This window comes from Schistocerca gregaria, chromosome X (assembly GCF_023897955.1).
Source record: "Schistocerca gregaria isolate iqSchGreg1 chromosome X, iqSchGreg1.2, whole genome shotgun sequence".
NCBI lineage: Eukaryota > Metazoa > Arthropoda > Insecta > Orthoptera > Acrididae > Schistocerca > Schistocerca gregaria.
Window position 1 is genome coordinate 278079110 of NC_064931.1, and position 17912 is coordinate 278097021.

At 43.6% G+C, this 17912-nt stretch overlaps 1 protein-coding gene across 2 annotated transcripts in view; it reads right to left on the reverse strand.

Annotated features, from left to right (window-relative positions):
• Window positions 1-17912, reverse strand: part of LOC126297696 (cyclin-dependent kinase 12-like) — a 313910-nt gene that overhangs the window by 111841 nt on the left and 184157 nt on the right. The gene's annotated exons all lie outside the window — the stretch shown is intronic.

Here is a 17912-nt window from a genome sequence, read left to right on the forward strand (position 1 = left end):
CCCTTCATTCGATCCCTGCGAAACCCTACATTTCAGCGGGATAATGCACCACCGCATGTTGCAGGTCCTGTACGGGCCATTCTGGATACAGAAACTGTTCGACTGCTGCCCTGGCTAGCATATTCTCCAGATATCTCACCAATTGAAAAGTCTGGTCAATGATGGCCGTGCAACTGCTTGTCACAATATGCCAGTCACTACTCTTGATGAACTGTGGTACCGCGTTGAAGCTGCATGGGCAGCTGTACGTGTACACGCCATCCAAGCTCTGTTGGACTCAATGCCCAGGCTTATGAAGACGGTTATTACGGCCAGAGGTGGTTGTTCTGGGTACTGATTTCTCAGGATCTATGCACTCAAATTGCGTGTAAATGTAATCACATGTCAGGTGTAGTATAATATATTTGTCCAATGAATACCCGTTTATCATATGCATTTCTTCTTGGCGTAGCAATTTTAATAGCCAGTAGTGTATGTGCATATGGCTACCGCGTGACTTTGTCGCCTAAGTGTAATAGTGTTGTAATAGCTGCCAGTCGTTGTCTCATAGCTCATGTAAACTGTCTGTGTTGGCCAGTGGGCTGAAAGGAACTTTTGTTGCAAGAATATACTATCAAACACAGGAGAATCACAGTTGACTAAATCTACAGGAATCTAGATTTGACTCCACGACCATAAAAATTTATTTTCCACATTTTTTTTTTCGTACTGTGACTTGATAGTCGAAGCGGTACCACTAAATTCGGTATCAAAAGGGCAGGGCAAATTAAGACGGAGAGCGAACAGTTTCGAACACTTGGGAGATCCATAGCGGTTACCTCTGTTATAGGTACTTGCCCTCCCAGAGTTGCATGTGGCTACATTTTCTCTACAAATGACTGATAGAGGCAACCCTACATGTGGGCAAAACATTCTACGGAATTTAAGAAAAAGAAACATGGAATGAGAGATAAGTTCATAAAATAAAACGATGAAAAGCGACATAAAAAAATTTTAAGAACATAGAGATGAATGTAATGCTCAGTGTCACACAATCAATTCATCAGAAACTTTCAGAAGGTGTCGGACTGGGGTCGAATTCAGGACAAACTCCGTCCGAACAGGCCTCGGAGGGCCAAACGGTACCGACAGACAGAGCGTAATTTCTCAGACGATATGCGTTATTGATGACGATATAGACGGGCACCCATCCAAGTGTTACCCTAGCCCGACGGTGCTTAACTTCGATGCACTGGTGGGATCTGGTGTTTCCACTGTGGCAAGGTCGTTGGCTGAATCCAGGGAAAGCGCGATTCAAATACCTGGGTCGTTAAACCTCACTCTTCCTTGAATTTTATCCATAGCGGATGCTGTTGAACTCCATGACTGTTCCTTTAGAGGGTGTAGAAAAATTTCCGCTACTAGTCACGATAAAGGTTATTTATTTGTCACACGACCGGTTTCGGGCTTATGCCCATCCTCAGGTGTTTATACATTCACGTACATGTTTATATTGCTGGAGATCACTGTATAAATACAAAAAAATTTCGACAAATGCTGTTTTGCCACTTACAATTGTCTCACTTCTATCTGTTCAGCCACCAGCAAATAATTTTTTGCATTTACTCAGTGATCTCCAGCAATATAAAGATGTACACGAATGTATAAACACCTGAGGAAGGGCACAAGCCCGAAACCGGTTGTGTAAGAAATAAAGAACCCTTTATTGTGACGGGTAGCGGAAATTTTTCTACTCACTCTACTTTCCTTCCTTTCTTTAATGACACTGCTGTGAACGAAACGTTCAGCTCTAAGCTAAATTTTGTTTTTCCAAACTATTGTCTCCCCTAAAACGATGTGAAATTCTTAATGAAGTCCGTCACTTAGTCTCAGCATCAACCAATGACGATCTCTAGGTAATGTTATACGTTCCTCAAGGGCAACATTGTCTAAATCACAAAGCTATTTAATGTAATTGCCAATTTGGGCATGATACTCAATAATGGAATGTTACTAAAAATATCATGTTTCCAAAAGTAAAAGAATAAAATAGTTCTAGGAAATAAAACCATTTTCGTTCAAAGAACTGAAAGAGCTTCTTCTTGAAAAGTTACCGTAATAACATCTGCCCGCGAACGCAAAGGAAATGTGGGGTGATACGCAGGTGATATTCAAGAACGCTCATGCTTGAAGCGATGCCCTACTTTGTGTAATTTTTTTCTGTGAAACAGTTATTATTTGTAAACCAAAGTATCCTCTTGTTTCACAGATTATTGAAATGCGTTTTGGTAAGTATATTACTTGCAATTCACTTTAAATTTAATTGAAAAATTGAAGGTTAGTCGAACCACTGTAGACGTGTTCTGCGACAGTAGTAGAAAGCCATATAATGGGAACGGTAACACCTCTCGTCAAGAACTGTAATGTTTTTTTCCTTGATTCAGCTTTTTTCCCAGAGGAGATATGCAGCAAAGTCTTAAAACTAGCAAATGAATAGAGAGTACACTTCGGTGACAGTTGTCTGGCAATTAAATCATCCTGGATTGTTTAACTCTGTGACTGGGTGTTGTGTGATGTCCTTAGGTTAGTTAGGTTTAAGTAGTTCTAAGTTCTAGGGAACTGATGACCATAGATGTTAAGTCCCATAGTGCTCAGAGCCATTTGAACCTTTTTTTTTGTTAAACTCTGTGACCGTGCTTGCATAAAATATGATCACATTCTAGCAAACATAGTTATATGTTTGCCTTTACCTAAACACATTTCATCACAGCTATGGTGCACTCAGTGGCTGCTTTATTACCTCTTTGGATTAAAGTATTGGACTGATGACCTCAGCTGCTATGTCCCATAGTGCTTAGAGCCATTTGAACCATTTGATTAAAGTATTTCTTCTACGTGTACAGCAGGTTTTTGAATGGACCTTCCTCACTGCGTGCAAACATCCCACATGGTGGAATGATCACAGTTAATCACACTTTCTAGTTCTCAAGTTTACTGACGTATAGAATTGTGGATTAATGTGTTTAAACGATCTTCATCAGACCTCGAAGGTCTTTACTAGTCATTGCAGGTATAGGGTGATTCACGAGGATGTGCAAATATTTTCATATACACGTCTAGGACATGTTTTTTTTTGATTCACCAGACCAATAACAACAAAATAAATTTGCATTTTTTTGGTAATACTCGTACTTGTTAATAGTTTTATGGCTGCTGACCGTTTGACAACACAATTACAGTAATACCACGAACTGTAGCTAAGTAACTTGGAAAACGGCGAACTGGTATTGAAAATACGTCCCCTAGGTATCTGAAGGTGTCATAAGGCTCAAAGTTTTGCAGAATTTCATATAAACCTGCGGCATTAATGGACAGAGTGACAAAGAATAAAGCTTAAAGTAATCTAAAAAGAAAGTTAATTAATACCCACTGAGAAAGCAACAAACTTGTCGTACAGAATCTACAAAACATTAATCGGCAAGATCCAAAAGTAATGGCAATGAAGTCAGATTTGTTGAGCTTAGCTGTGGACGTCAAACAAGTGCGAAGTTAATTCCTCAGGACACTTTGATTGACTGTGTGAAGCATCAGAACTTAGGGATCTGGGGGATGCTAACTATAGCTGGACCTAAAACTGCAAAAATTCCACTCTGAGATAGAACTATGAAATACTGGTAAAATAAATGCCTCACTTTTAGCGGTAACCTCCACATCAAATTGCTTCTTCATGTATTTCAGATTTATAACTGCCTGTCCTCATGGGAAACACAACAGATTCTTAAAACAGAACGGGTCCAATAGCCTTAGGGCCTGTTTCGGAATTACGCTACTCATTGCTGTGCTCTTCTTGGGCGTGTGTATTACCTACGCAAACTCCCACACGCGGCGTTTGAGTGAGAGAGACATATGTCAACATAGTTCACTAACATTGTTTACCACAGCGTTTTGTTCCAAGACGAGTCAAGAGACTCCTTCAACATGCACCTCGATTACCAATACGCAGGGTACGCTCCACGGAGCATGGTTGTAGATTTATATTCTATTGACGTTCACGGAGAAGACATGGGAGATCTTCACGATTAGACGACGCTGACAATCATTCAGAAAACGAGACTTCAGTCTGAGTAGCTGAGAATAGGATTATATTTCCTCAAGAAGAGATTAGGCTAATTACAGCGCACATAAAGGGAGTATAAGCAACCACTTTTCCCAACGCTAGATATGTGAATGGGAAGAGAAGAAGCCCCAATAACTGATACAATGGCAAGTATCCTCTGTCAAGCACTTCACATCTGAGTGGCACGTAAACGTAAACTCTGCCTATAGACCTTGGCTGCCCTCTCGGTACCCACCGACCGCCGTCTCATACTCAGCCAACGGCGTCACTGAATGCGGCATGGGGGGGTGTGGTGTCAGCACACCGCGCTCTCCCAGCCCTTGTCCGTTTCCGTGTCCCGGAGCCGTTACTTCTCAATCACATAGCTCCTCAATTGACTTCACCAGGCTTAGTGCACCCCATTTGAGTCCTCCCATCACGGAAAAATCGCTGGTAACACAGGGAATAGAACCCGAGTCTTCCATATAGCAATCATCCGCGCTAACAACTAATGATGGGAACAGCCGAATGAATGACGAGCAGTATTGATGGTCTTCAAAATATTATCAGTCTTGTCAATACGTACTGAACGTGTGAGGTCAACTATTGACGGGCTGACAATATTTTCCATTCAGATGTTGACAGAGCTTCATGTATCAGCCATACGGCAATAGTGTGCGCTGTTTGTTTTCAATTCGCCTTTCTTCGTATCATACCTCAGATTCAATTTTTCAAGTGGTCTTTTCACATAAAAGAATTTTAATAGACATATGCGAAGGTAATCATTGTATATACCACTTTAGAATGGTCAACGGAGGATTCTCTTGACACTGCTTACTTCAGTACAGGTAAATTACATACCAGTTTGGAAAAACAATTCCACCTCAAAAATACCTCATCTACATCTACATGGATACTCTGCAAATCACATTTAAGTGCCTGGCAGAGGTGTCATCGAACCACCTTTACAATTCTCTATTATTCCAATCTCGTACGAGCTCTGATTTTCCTTATTTTATCGTAGCCATCATTCCTTCCTATGTAGGTCGGTGTCAACAAAATATTTTCGCATTCGGAGGAGAAAGTTGGTGATTGGAATTTCGTGGGAAGATTCTGTCGCAACAAAGAACGCCATTCTTTTAATGATGTCCAGCCCAAATCCTGTATCATTTCTGTGACACTCCCATATTTCGCGATAATACAAAACGTGCTGCCTTTCTTTGAACTTTTTCGATGTACTCCGTCAGTCCTATCTGGTAAGGATCCCACACCGCGCAGTAGTATTCTAAAAGACGACGGACAAGCATAGTATAGGCAGTTTCCTTAGTGGGTCTGTTATATTTTCTAAGTGTCCTGGCAGTAAAACGCAGTCTTTGGTTAGCCTTCCCACAACATTTTCAGGGTGATTCACGAAGATATGCAAAATTTTAATATGTTAAAAAAATTGTTCAAATGGCTCTGAGCACTATGGGACTCATCTGCTGTGGTCATTAGTCCCCTAGAACGTAGAACTACTTAAACCTAACTAACCGAAGGACATCACACACATCCATGCCCGAAGCAGGATTCGAACCTGCGACCGTAGCAGTCGCACGGTTCCGGACTGCGCGCCTAGAACCGCGAGACCACCGCGGCCGGCTTTAATATGTTATTCTAAAAGTAAAACTAAAGAGAAAAATTCATATAAACATAGCTCCGCACATGTTTAGTAACGGAGTTAGGACTAATAAAAGACTTTGCCTGAAATTTAGCAACTTCGCTAATATGAAGCCATCGCAAAACTGTACGAAGTTAAAGTAAAGCACGAGTTCCATTATTTTGTTGTTATTGGTCTGCTGAATCTAATAAAACATGACCTAGACGTGTAGTTGCAATAGTTTTCCAGAACATCCAGAGAGGAAAAGATTATTATACAAGTAAATTTGTTTACTTTCCACTAAGAATCTAGAAACGTTTATGTCATCCAGAGTGAGATTTTCACTCTGCAGCGGAGTGTGCGCTGATATGAAACTTCCTGGCAGATTAAAACTGTGTGCCCGACCGAGACTCGGTCGGGCACACAGTTTTAATCTGCCAGGAAGTTTCATATCAGCGCACACTCCGCTGCAGAGTGAAAATCTCATTCTGGAAACATCCCCCAGGCTGTGGCTAAGCCATGTCTCCGCAATATCCTTTCTTTCAGGAGTGCTAGTTCTGCAAGGTTCGCAGAAGAGCTTCTGTAAAGTTTGGAAGGTAGGAGACGGATACTGGCAGAAGTAAAGCTGTGAGTACCGGGCGTGAGTCGTGCTTCGGTAGCTCAGTTGGTAGAGCACTTGCCCGCGAAAGGCAAAGGTCCCGAGTTCGAGTCTCGGTCGGGCACACAGTTTTAATCTGCCAGGAAGTTTATGTCATTGTTAGCAACCGTTAGTGAGTTGTTTCAGTCGTTTCCTAATCTTGAAACGAGTCTGTTTTCTGTATTGTTCAGTGGAACAACATAATAACAACAGTGTATTTAAGTGAAACCACATAGTAACTGTTGTAGTTTGCAGATTATTTATGAAATAGGGATCCCTTCAAACTTACGACAGAGGAACATGCTGCCGGCCGGAATGGCCGAGCGGTTCTAGGCGCTACATTCTGGAACCGAGCGACCGCTACGGTCGCAGGTTCGAATCCTGCCTGGGGCATGGATGTGTGTGATGTCCTTATGTTAGTTAGGTTTTAAATAGTTCTAAGTTCTAGGGGACTGATGACCTCAGAAGTTAAGCCCTATAGTGCTCAAAGCCATTTGAACCATTTTGAACATGCTGATATGGTGTTTATTTATGGCAAATGTGATGGTAATGCTACTGCTGCAGTTAACGAATATCGCGTACGTTATTCAACCCGGCATTTCGGATGTTAGAGGAGAGCCCGCATCTCGTGGTCGTGCGGTAACGTTCTCGATTCCCACGGCCGGGTTCCTGGGTTCGATTCCGGGCGGGGTCAGGGATTTTCTCTGCCTCGTGATGGCTGGGTGTTGTGTGATGTCCTTAGGTTAGTTAGGTTTAAGTAGTTCTAAGTTCTAGGGGAGTGATGACCATAGATGTTAAGTCCCATAGTGCTCAGAGCCATTTGAACCATTTTTTTGTTAGAGGAGACAGGTTCTCTACCTAGCGTTCACAATCAGCACGAGCGCTCGATACGTGAAGACGATGATGAGTATATTATGGATGCTGTTCAACGTAGCCCGGGTACCAGTACGCGACGTATCTCTCAACGATTAGGCGCTTGACAATCTAAGGTTTGGCGTATACTGAAGTACAATAATCTGTATCCTTACCATAAACAAAAAGTACATATTTACATCCGGGAGATCCTGCCCTACGCTTGGAGTTGCGCAACTGGTTAAATACTAATCTGCATTAAACAAATACATTTTATTTACTAATGAGACACAGTTTACTCGAGATGGTATAAACAATTTACATAACGAACACGTATGGTCTGAAGCAAACCAATATGCAACAGTGTAACGCAATTTCCAGCAGCGATTGAGCATAAATGAGTGGTGTGGTATAATCAACACACACTTGATTGGACCATTCATTTCCCCAGGACGTCTGACTGGCGAGACGTACTTACAATTCCTTCAAGAAGAAATGCCCCGCTTGCTCGAAGATGTTCCACTTTTTCAACATGATGGCGCGCCTCCACATTTCTCCATCGCCGTTTCTACACATTTAAATGAACATTTTCCCCAGAAATGGATTGGTCGTGGTGTTACACGTCTGTGGCCACCAAGGTCGCCCAATTTAACATCAATGGATTTTTGTGTAAGGGGATAGATGGAAGACATAGTTTATGAGGACAAAGTCAATACACGTCAGGCATTAATTGCTCGAATTATGAATGCAATAGACGAAATTAAGAACAACTAAGTGAAACTGAAAACGAGCAACAAAATCTGTTCATGCACGTGTAACTAATGGGTTGAACTCGGTGGAGACATTTTTAACATTTATTGTGAATGTATTGCGAAATTGTATGTACACTATACAACTTCCTTAAAACTGAGCTTTGTTTTTTTCCGGTTTAACGTGAATTCACGTGTGCTATAGTATTAATAAAAGCTATTTATTTAAGATTCTAAGACATTAATACAGTTTCAGTTAACGTTATTACCATCATTTTTCCAAAATTAAATTATGTGCAACTTCTGTTGAAAACTTTGTGCAGTTGACTGGAATTTAAAAAAAAAAACAAATTGGGCCAAGCAATTAATAAATTAAAAATTTTGCGAAATTACTTCTTTGCGTCTCTGTATGTTCTGGAAAACCACTGTAGATACACGTCTGGGACATGTTTCATTAGATTCACCAGATCAATAACAACAAAATAAATGGAAATCGTGTTTTACTTTAACCTTGTACGCTACAGTTTTGCGATGGCTTCATATTAAGGAAGTTGCTAAATTTCAGGCAAAATCTTTTATTAGCTGTAACTCCGTAACTAAACATTTGCGGAGCTATGTTTATATGAACTTTTCCCTTTAGTTTTACTTGTAGAATAACGTATTAAAATTTTGCATATCTTCGCGAATCACCCTATATCTGCAGTGACTAGTAAAGTCGTCTGTGAAATACATGTCAGTTTCACCAGATTATTACAAAACCCAAAATAATGTTTACGTCAGCTGCTTGGACGTATCCTTTGCCAGGCGGATGTAACTCCTTCACAAGTTTCCATAGAATTTTAGTAACTGTGTTTGCTGATATTACAGAACTAGACTTCGAGCATTCGAATGACCTACATGTCGCCAGGAATCTCGAAGTTAGTCCTAAACTCTCCATGAGGGCGACTGCCTCTCTCATTAGCGAATCTCGCTTCTCTGTTTTCTCTCGTTTGAACATTAATAACCTATTGTACCGCTACAGCGCAAGACTCACAGGAATGTTACGGGTGCACAGTTCTGATTCTCAGTCAGTAAGTTAACAGTGGCCAGCCTCTCCTTTTTACCTACCATTCTCAGACCCATTTCCTCTTTCTCGCTGCCTTCCGTTGCTTGCAAACTACACCTCGTAATATAATTGCAGCACACGCTTTCTTTTCGGTGTTGGCATGTTAGCCTTGCAAAACCGCTTTGTGGACTGACAATTTTTGTCAATATTATTTGTTGGTGTGAGGTCGCTTCAGTGGTTTGACAAACTCATCCTGTCAATAAATATTGGACTTTAGCAGGCCCCTTTCTTAGGGATACGTGACGAAGAAGGGAACATTGCCAAATGTTTGCGACTGTTTGCATTCCGTTTTACTGAAAAGGTGTGATGATGTACATTCGATTAATTAATTAATTAATTAATATACCGTCCGCACGTCAGCGCCGTGCTGCTGTTAGGACTAGGGTGGCAGACGAGGTGAGGAGGTAAGCTAGCATAGGTCCCGGCTGTACTGTGGTCGCACCGGCCACTGCGTTACCTCCTCGCGCCGGCTACTACCCTGGACCTAACAGCAGGAGGAGGAGGAGGAATCAGCATGCTACAGAGAGAGCATGCATGTATGTGCAATGTATGTGTGGTTGTATAATCACTACAACAAACCACTCATCTACGGAGACGGACTATTGTTGTCTATTATTAGCATTTGAAAATGGGGGTTCGATTGAATACGCGGTTGCGCTTGGGTATTATGGAAAACGCGACATATAATAAATAAATAATTTGGCTCCGGTAAGAACTAGTAGTTAGCACTCACTATGCATGACGGTTGAATGCATGCTGGTAGCAAAGCATACTTCATTTGTGAATAATTTTTATTTTGCGGATGCATACTTTTCGTGTAACACAGGCCTACTTAAAAGGAGAGAAAGAAAGACTCCTGCAACTGTCGGATCGATCTTGTCGCCCAACAGTCGTGAGTGAATGCTCACAGAAGACTGGCTCGGTACAGTCCTTTCCTATTGCATCCCTTTTCAATCGACCGATTGCTTGTTGTCTACTCGCTATTTTCTCGAATTCACCGCTCTGTTCGAAAACAGAAGATGGACTGCAAGTCCTCAAGCTGTATCTATTCTATTGCTTCAGCTGAACACTCCTTGCTACTTATATAACCTACAATTTTATGTAATAAAAGTTGGTTGTAATGTAATATACCAGACACTGCCACTGCGTGACTCGACCGGTCGTTGTGGCCGAGCGGTTCTAGGCGCTACAGTCTGGAACCGCGCGACCGCTGCGGTCACAGGTTCGAATCCTACCTCGGGCATGGATGTGTGTGATGTTCTTAGGTAAGTTAGGTTTAAGTAGTCCTAAGTTCTAGGGGACTGATGACCTTAGAAGTTAAGTCCCATAGTGCTCAGAGCCATTTGAACCATTTGGTTCGGGACACTCTTGGTACACATTTTTCTCGAACACTTGATTTAGAGATGTTGCTCCACTGTGATCTGTGACAGGACAGTGTTGACACACTGCGTCTGCACGTCCACTACTTAACACTGACTGGTCGAATGCACGTAAGTGTTGCCAGTTCTTACTCTGAAATAATTGCTAGATGGTTTCTTTAAAAAGACGTGATAGCAACAAAAAGAAGCTAGATATATTTGATAATAATTTATACGCTAGCGCTGCCAGAATTTGATTGTGGAGCAGTTCTTCACTTTTTGAAAAGCGTGATCAATTTATTAATACGAGTTCTACTCTTCCACTGTCAGATATTAGAAGCACACCTATGTTACAGACTATTAAATTATCAAATAAAAGCTTATTATAACCGCTGAACAAATATACTACCACATACAGTATATAGCTTTTAGCCTTAATATCACAATTGCAAAACGTAGACCGCTCTTTTGAAGCATCCGAGGAACTCCCAAAATCCAGTCCTCGAACTCATTGTCCGAAAGCCACTGTTTTCGAAACCTCTTTTGGTACTGAGGCACCATACTAATGATTAAAACTTTTCTAATTGTCTGCAAAACAGAAAAATAGAAACTAATACATTTAAGCATCACTTATTGCGCAGTGAAATTATTATACTATGTTCACAAAATATTTCTCCACTGAACTGAGGAGAATCCTTGCTTCTGTGTTCGTGTGCAGATTCATGCACTCACAATCTAACTAGCATTGTCTAAGTAGGGTAGTGAATCTGGAATTAACTATTCGTTATTGCAGGGTTTTACCGTGTACACGTATGTAAGATTTTTTCCCCTTCTCCTTTTCCTGCAGAGTAAACGAAAATATAAGCATACACTGCAGCCATCCAGTTAGTGCAACGCAGTTCAGTTTTAAATGACATGGGGCATAACCATAGTCAATAATCGTTGTCAGTAGATTCATGTTGCATACTCAAAGCGTAGTTAAAATTATGCTATTTAGGCTGGACTTTGGCACAGGTTGTTATTTAAATAGGCTAGATTTCAGGCTATAGCCAGTTGTGAATTTGTATAGCTAAACGCTATTGTGAATATGCCATAAAATAGCTAAGCTGGCAAAAGTGACCACATTTGTTGTTTACAATTGTTAGTTCATCTACATCTACACCCAACGGTATGTGGCGGAGGACACTTTACGTGCCACTGTCATTAACTCCCTTTCCTGTTCCAGTCGCGTATGGTTCGCGGGAAGAACGACTGCTGGAAAGCCTCCGTGCGCGCTCGTATCTCTCTAATTTTACATTCGTGATCTCCTCGAGAGGTATAAGTAGGGGAAAGCAATATATTCGATACCTCATCCAGAAACGCACCCTCTCGAAACCTGGACAGCAAGCTACACAGCGATGCAGAGCGCCTCTCTTGCAGACTCTGTCCTTGAGTTTCCTAAACATCTCCATAACGCTATCACGATTACCAAATAACCCTGTGACGAAACGCGCCGCTCTTCTTTGGATCTTCTCTATCTCCTCCGTCAACCCGATCTGGTATGGATCCCACACTTATGAGCAATACTCAAGTATAGGTCGAGCGAGTGTTTTGTAAGCCACCTCCTTTGTTGATGGACTACATTTTCTAAGGACTCTCCCAATGAATCTCAACCTGGTACCCGCCTTACCAACAATTAATTATATATGAACACTCCACTTCAAATAGTTCCGTACGCATACACTCAGATATTTTACAGAAGTAACTGCTACTAGTGTTGGTTCCGCTATTATATAATCATACAATAAAGGATCCTTCTTTCTATGTATTCGCAATACATTACATTTGTCTATGTTAAGGGTCAGTTGTCACTCCCTGCACCAAGTGCCTATTCGCTGCAGATCTAACTGCATTTCGTTGCAATTTTCTAATGTTGCAACCTCTCTGTATACTACAGCATCATCCGCGAAAAGCCGCATGGAACTTCCGACACTATCTACTAGGTCATTTACACTCCTGGAAATGGAAAAAAGAACACATTGACACCGGTGTGTCAGACCCACCATACTTGCTCCGGACACTGCGAGAGGGCTGTACAAGCAATGATCACACGCACGGCACAGCGGACACACCAGGAACCGCAGTGTTGGCCGTCGAATGGCGCTAGCTGCGCAGCATTTGTGCACCGCCGCCGTCAGTGTCAGCCAGTTTGCCGTGGCATACGGAGCTCCATCGCAGTCTTTAACACTGGTAGCATGCCGCGACAGCGTGGACGTGAACCGTATGTGCAGTTGACGGACTTTGAGCGAGGGCGTATAGTGGGCATGCGGGAGGCCGGGTGGACGTACCGCCGAATTGCTTAACACGTGGGGCGTGAGTTCTCCACAGTACATCGATGTTGTCGCCAGTGGTCGGCGGAAGGTGCACGTGCCCGTCGACCTGGGACCGGACCGTAGCGACGCACTGATGCCCGCCAAGACCGTAGGATCCTACGCAGAGACGTAGGGGACCGCACCGCCACTTCCCAGCAAATTAGGGACACTGTTGCTCCTGGGGTATCGGCGAGGACCATTCGCAACCGTCTCCATGAAGCTGGGCTACGGTCCCGAACGCCGTTAGGCCGTCTTCCGCTCACGCCCCAACATCGTGCAGCCCACCTCCAGTGATGTCGCGACAGGCGTGAATGGAGGGACGAATGGAGACGTGTCGTCTTCACCGACGAGAGTCGCTTCTGCCTTGGTGCCAATGATGGTCGTATGCGTGTTTGGCGCCGTGCAGGTGAGCGCCACAATCAGGACTGCATACGACCGAGGCACACAGGGCCAACACCCGGCATCATGGTGTGGGGAGCGATCTCCTACACTGGCCGTAAACCTCTGGTGATCGTCGAGGGGACACTGAATAGTGCACGCTACATCCAAACCGTCATCGAACCCATCGTTCTACCATTCCTAGACCGGCAAGGGAACCTGCTGTTCCAACAGGACAATGCACGTCCGCATGTATCCCGTGCCACCCAACGTGCTCTAGAAGGTGTAAGTCAACTATCCTGGCCAACAAGATCTCCGGATCTGTCCCCCATTGAGCATGTTTGGGACTGGATGAAGCGTCGTCTCACACGGTCTGCACGTCCAGCACGAACGCTGGTCCAACTGAGGCGCCAGGTGGAAATGGCATGGCAAGCCGTTCCACAGGACTACATCCAGCATCTCTACGATCGTCTCCATGGGAGAATAGCAGCCTGCATTGCTGCGAAAGGTGGATATACACTGTACTAGTGCCGACATTGTGCATGCTCTGTTGCCTGTGTCTATGTGCCTGTGGTTCTGTCAGTGTGATCATGTGATGTATCTGACCCCAGGAATGTGTCAATAAAGTTTCCCCTTCCTGGTACAATGAATTCACGGTGTTCTTATTTCAATTTCCAAGAGTGTATATATATTGTGAAAAGCAACGGTCCCATAACTCTCCCCTGTGGCACGCCAGAGGTTACTTTAACATCTGTAGACGTCTCTCCATTGAGAACAACACACTGCGTTCTGTTTGCTGAACACTCTTCAATCCAGTCACACAGCTGGTCTAATATTCCGTAGGCTCTTACTTTGTTTATCAGGCGATAGTGCGGAACTGTATTGAACGCCTTCCGAAAGTCAAGGAAAATGGCATCTACATGGCAGCCTGCATCTAATATTTTCTGGGTCTCATGAACAAATAAAGCGAGTTGGGTCTCATACGATCGCTGTTTCCGGAATTCATGTTGATTCCTACAGAGTAGATTCTGGGTTTCCAGAAATGACATGATATGCGAGCAAAAAACACGTTCTAAAATTCTACAACGGATCAGTTCAAGTTGCCACAGTTGTTACAGCGCTGACGTCAGTCATATGCCACAAATAAAATCAGTCTCAGAACCTTTTGTGCGGACAATGTATTACATCCAGTCTCAGCTATCATTTCAAAAATACGAGGGGCGTTCAACAAATATTGTAACATTTTTTTCTGAAAGTAGGTTGGTTTTATTCAGGATTAAATGCACCATATTAATTGCCACTCTTTTGGCTACAAAACCCTATTTTTCAGTATGATCTCCTTTCAATGCGACGGCCTTACGCCATTGTGGTGTGCTTACTGTAAGACCTTCAGTACCACACCATCAGATTATTTGACTGGTCGCTTTATCGAAGTAGGCGAGTGTCAGCAATATGTCTCGTGGTCTTATCGTGGCGTGTTTATCTTCTGCCGTTAGGTCAGACGATAGAAATGCCACTTGCACGCTTGGAGTAGCAGATTGACGGTGACCAACTTTAAACAAAACTTGATTAATTTTCACACACATTTATTAAAATAATAACAAGCATAAAAATTACTTAACTTGGTTCTGAATGCTATTTACAATTGACAATCTGAAGTACCTTTGTTATTGGTACGTTAATCTTATTCTCACCTATATCTCTGATACTTGACAAAAGTGTCTATACATTTATCTTCATGGCTATGTACCGGAATCTGGGCACCTTATTAGGCGCAGACTAAAACTTGACTGTAGACTGGTACAGACAAATGCAAACTGGTACAGATTGGTGCAGACAAATGCAGGCTCACTAATCAGAGGTCTGTACACTCGTTATAATACCTCGAATGATCATGTATCACTGTGCGAGTGTGATCCGCGAGGAGAAAAGGTTCTATGTTAGCAGCAATCTCATTGGCTGCATTAAATATTAATACGCGGATCGGCGGAAGCAGAATTTGGTCCGTCTCTATGGCAGCGCCATCTCGTAGTGTGGAGATGGACGAGCGCTGCGACAGGCGCTGTTGTGCTTAGCAAGGCACACTCTAGTGGGAAAGTTGTGTACGCTCTGACTACGTGGAACTATGTACACAACAGCCACCTTACGCCGGGGGCCTGTGTGCCCGTATGGTACCACTCTAGAAGTTGACGTTGGTGCCAGCGACTTGTTGCGTCAGTAGCCTCCCCATCTGTTTCTCGAAGATTGCATCCTTCATTGGGCCAAACAGATTGAATTTAGCCTTTTTGGTCTTCTATTGGGCGGCAAGGAAAGCAGTAGGCACTCACTTTTGAATAGCCCTACTGGTGGGTGAGTGTGTCAGCACTACCAAAAGCGATGTCCAGATGAGCTGCGAGTTGTTTGCTTGTAATCCTTCGATCACCTCGAATGAGAGTGTCCACACGTTCCAACATTGCATGAGCCACTTCTATGTGCGACCAGTCAGACAGAACGCAGGACATCGAACAGTTTTGCGCGACCTCGTTCCGGTGATGCCAGACGCCTTGCCCAGCAGCTCACTGTGCTCACTGTACAGACGCCGGTTTGAAGGCTATGTATAGTGCCATCCCCTATCGACACCTGTTGAAACTATAGGGGCTGAGGTGGAAATAATAGACGATGTTCCACAACAAATCTCTCATTTTTTTCAGCCGAAACTGGCCGAGAAAAATTTGTCGCATTACTTATTGAACGGCCGCTGTAAATGGATCGGTTGACCTGCAACTATAAAAAAAATTTTCTCTGGGGGGGGGGGGGGGGGGGGGGAGACGGCTGGAAGCAGCGTAATACGCTGCTCTACAGCCTACAGAAAAGTTAAGAAACATAGAATAGAAACAAACAAGAAAAACAGGCGATAAATGGCTCTGAGCACTATGGGACTTAACATCTGTCATCATCAGCCCCTAGAACTTAGAACTACTTAATCCTAACTAACCTAAGGACATCACACACACCCATGCTTGAGGCAGGATTCGGACCTGCGACCACAGCGGTCACGTGGTTCCAGACTGAAGTGCCTAGAACCGCATGGCCACACCGGCCGGCAACAGGCGATAAATCGGTGATTTTGTAAAAAAAATTGTAAAATGGCGATAAGTTGTGGAATTTAAAATATATAAACACTGCGGTGGCGATGCGGATGAGGACACACAAGAAGTAGACAGGCACAATTAAAAAACACAGCAAAAGTCTGGTTTCTGATTGCACGAGATAAAAGACACAACTAGCGACAGTATGGCGGCTGTTCGCAAAGCTGACAGGGGACGCACACCACTGAACACTCACTTATAACAGCACTGTACAGGTGACACGGCGGCAGATAGGGAGGGAGGAGGACCCAGACTTATGAGGGGGAAAAGGGGGCAGGGGAGGAAAAGAAAAAAGGGGGAGCCGATGGAGGGAAGGGACATAGAAAAGGGAGGGCTGGGTGGACACGAGAAGGAGTGGGAAAGTGTACATAGTTCCACATAGTCAGAATGTACACAACTTTCCCATTAGAGCGCGCCCCGCTAAACACAACAGCTCATGCACAGCGCTCGTCCGTCTCCGCACTACGAGATGGCGCTGCCATAGAGACGGACCAAATTCTGCTTCCGCCGATACGCATATTAATATGTAACGCAGCCAATGAGCAGCTAACGTAGAACCTTTTCTCCTCGCGGATCACACTCGTGCAGTGATACATGAATGTGTGAGGTATTATAACGAGTGTACAGACCTCCGATTAGTCAGTCTGCATTTGTCTGCATCAGTCTGTACCAGTCTGCATTAGACTGTACCAGTCTGTACGAGTTCTATATTTGTCTGTACCAGTCTATAGTCAAGTTTCAGTCTGCGCCTAAGAGGATTAGCATATTCCTGTACATAGCCATGAAGATAAATGTATTGACACTTTTGTCAAGTATCAGAGATATGTGAGAATAAGATTAACGTACCAATACCAAAGGAACTTCAGATTGTCAATTGTAAACAGCATCCAGAACCAAGTTAAGTAATTTTTATGCTCGTATTATTTTAATAAATGTGTGTGAAAATAAATCAAGTTCTGTTTAAAGTCGGTCACCGTTAATCAGCTACTATAAGTCTGCAAGTGGCATTTCTATCGTCTGACCTAACGGCAGAAGATAAACACGCCACGATAAAATGAAATGATCGTATGGCATTGTTGGCCAGGGGATCACATGCGGGGTTGTTCGGCAGCCGTATTGCAAGTCCTTTTTAGCTGACGCCACTTCGGCGACTTGCGAGTCAATGATGATGAAATGAGTATGTAATACACACAACAACCAGTCATCTCGAGACAGAGAAAAATCCCTGACCCCGTCGGGAATCGAACCCGGGACCCTGTGCGGCGGAAGCGAGAACGCTACCGCAAGACCACGAGCTGCGGACACGCCATGAGAAGACCACGAGACATATTGCTGTCACACGCCTACTTCGTTAGAGTGACAGGTCAAACAATTTGACGGTGTGTTTACTGAAGGTCTTAAAGTACACACACCACAGAAAGGCAATGGAGGGGAGAGCAGAAAGGACTCAGGGGAGAGAAGGAAAGCAGAGAGAGGTTAGGCGGAGAAGAAAGAGAATCGAAAGGGGGGGGGGAGAAGAGGGAGCCCTTGGGAAAAAACAGAGGAAAGGAGGAGGAGGAAGTGTGGATCAGATTTGATAGGAGGGATAAATGGAGGGAGAGAGGGCATTATCTGGGAGGGGGAGTTGATGGAAGCCACCTTGG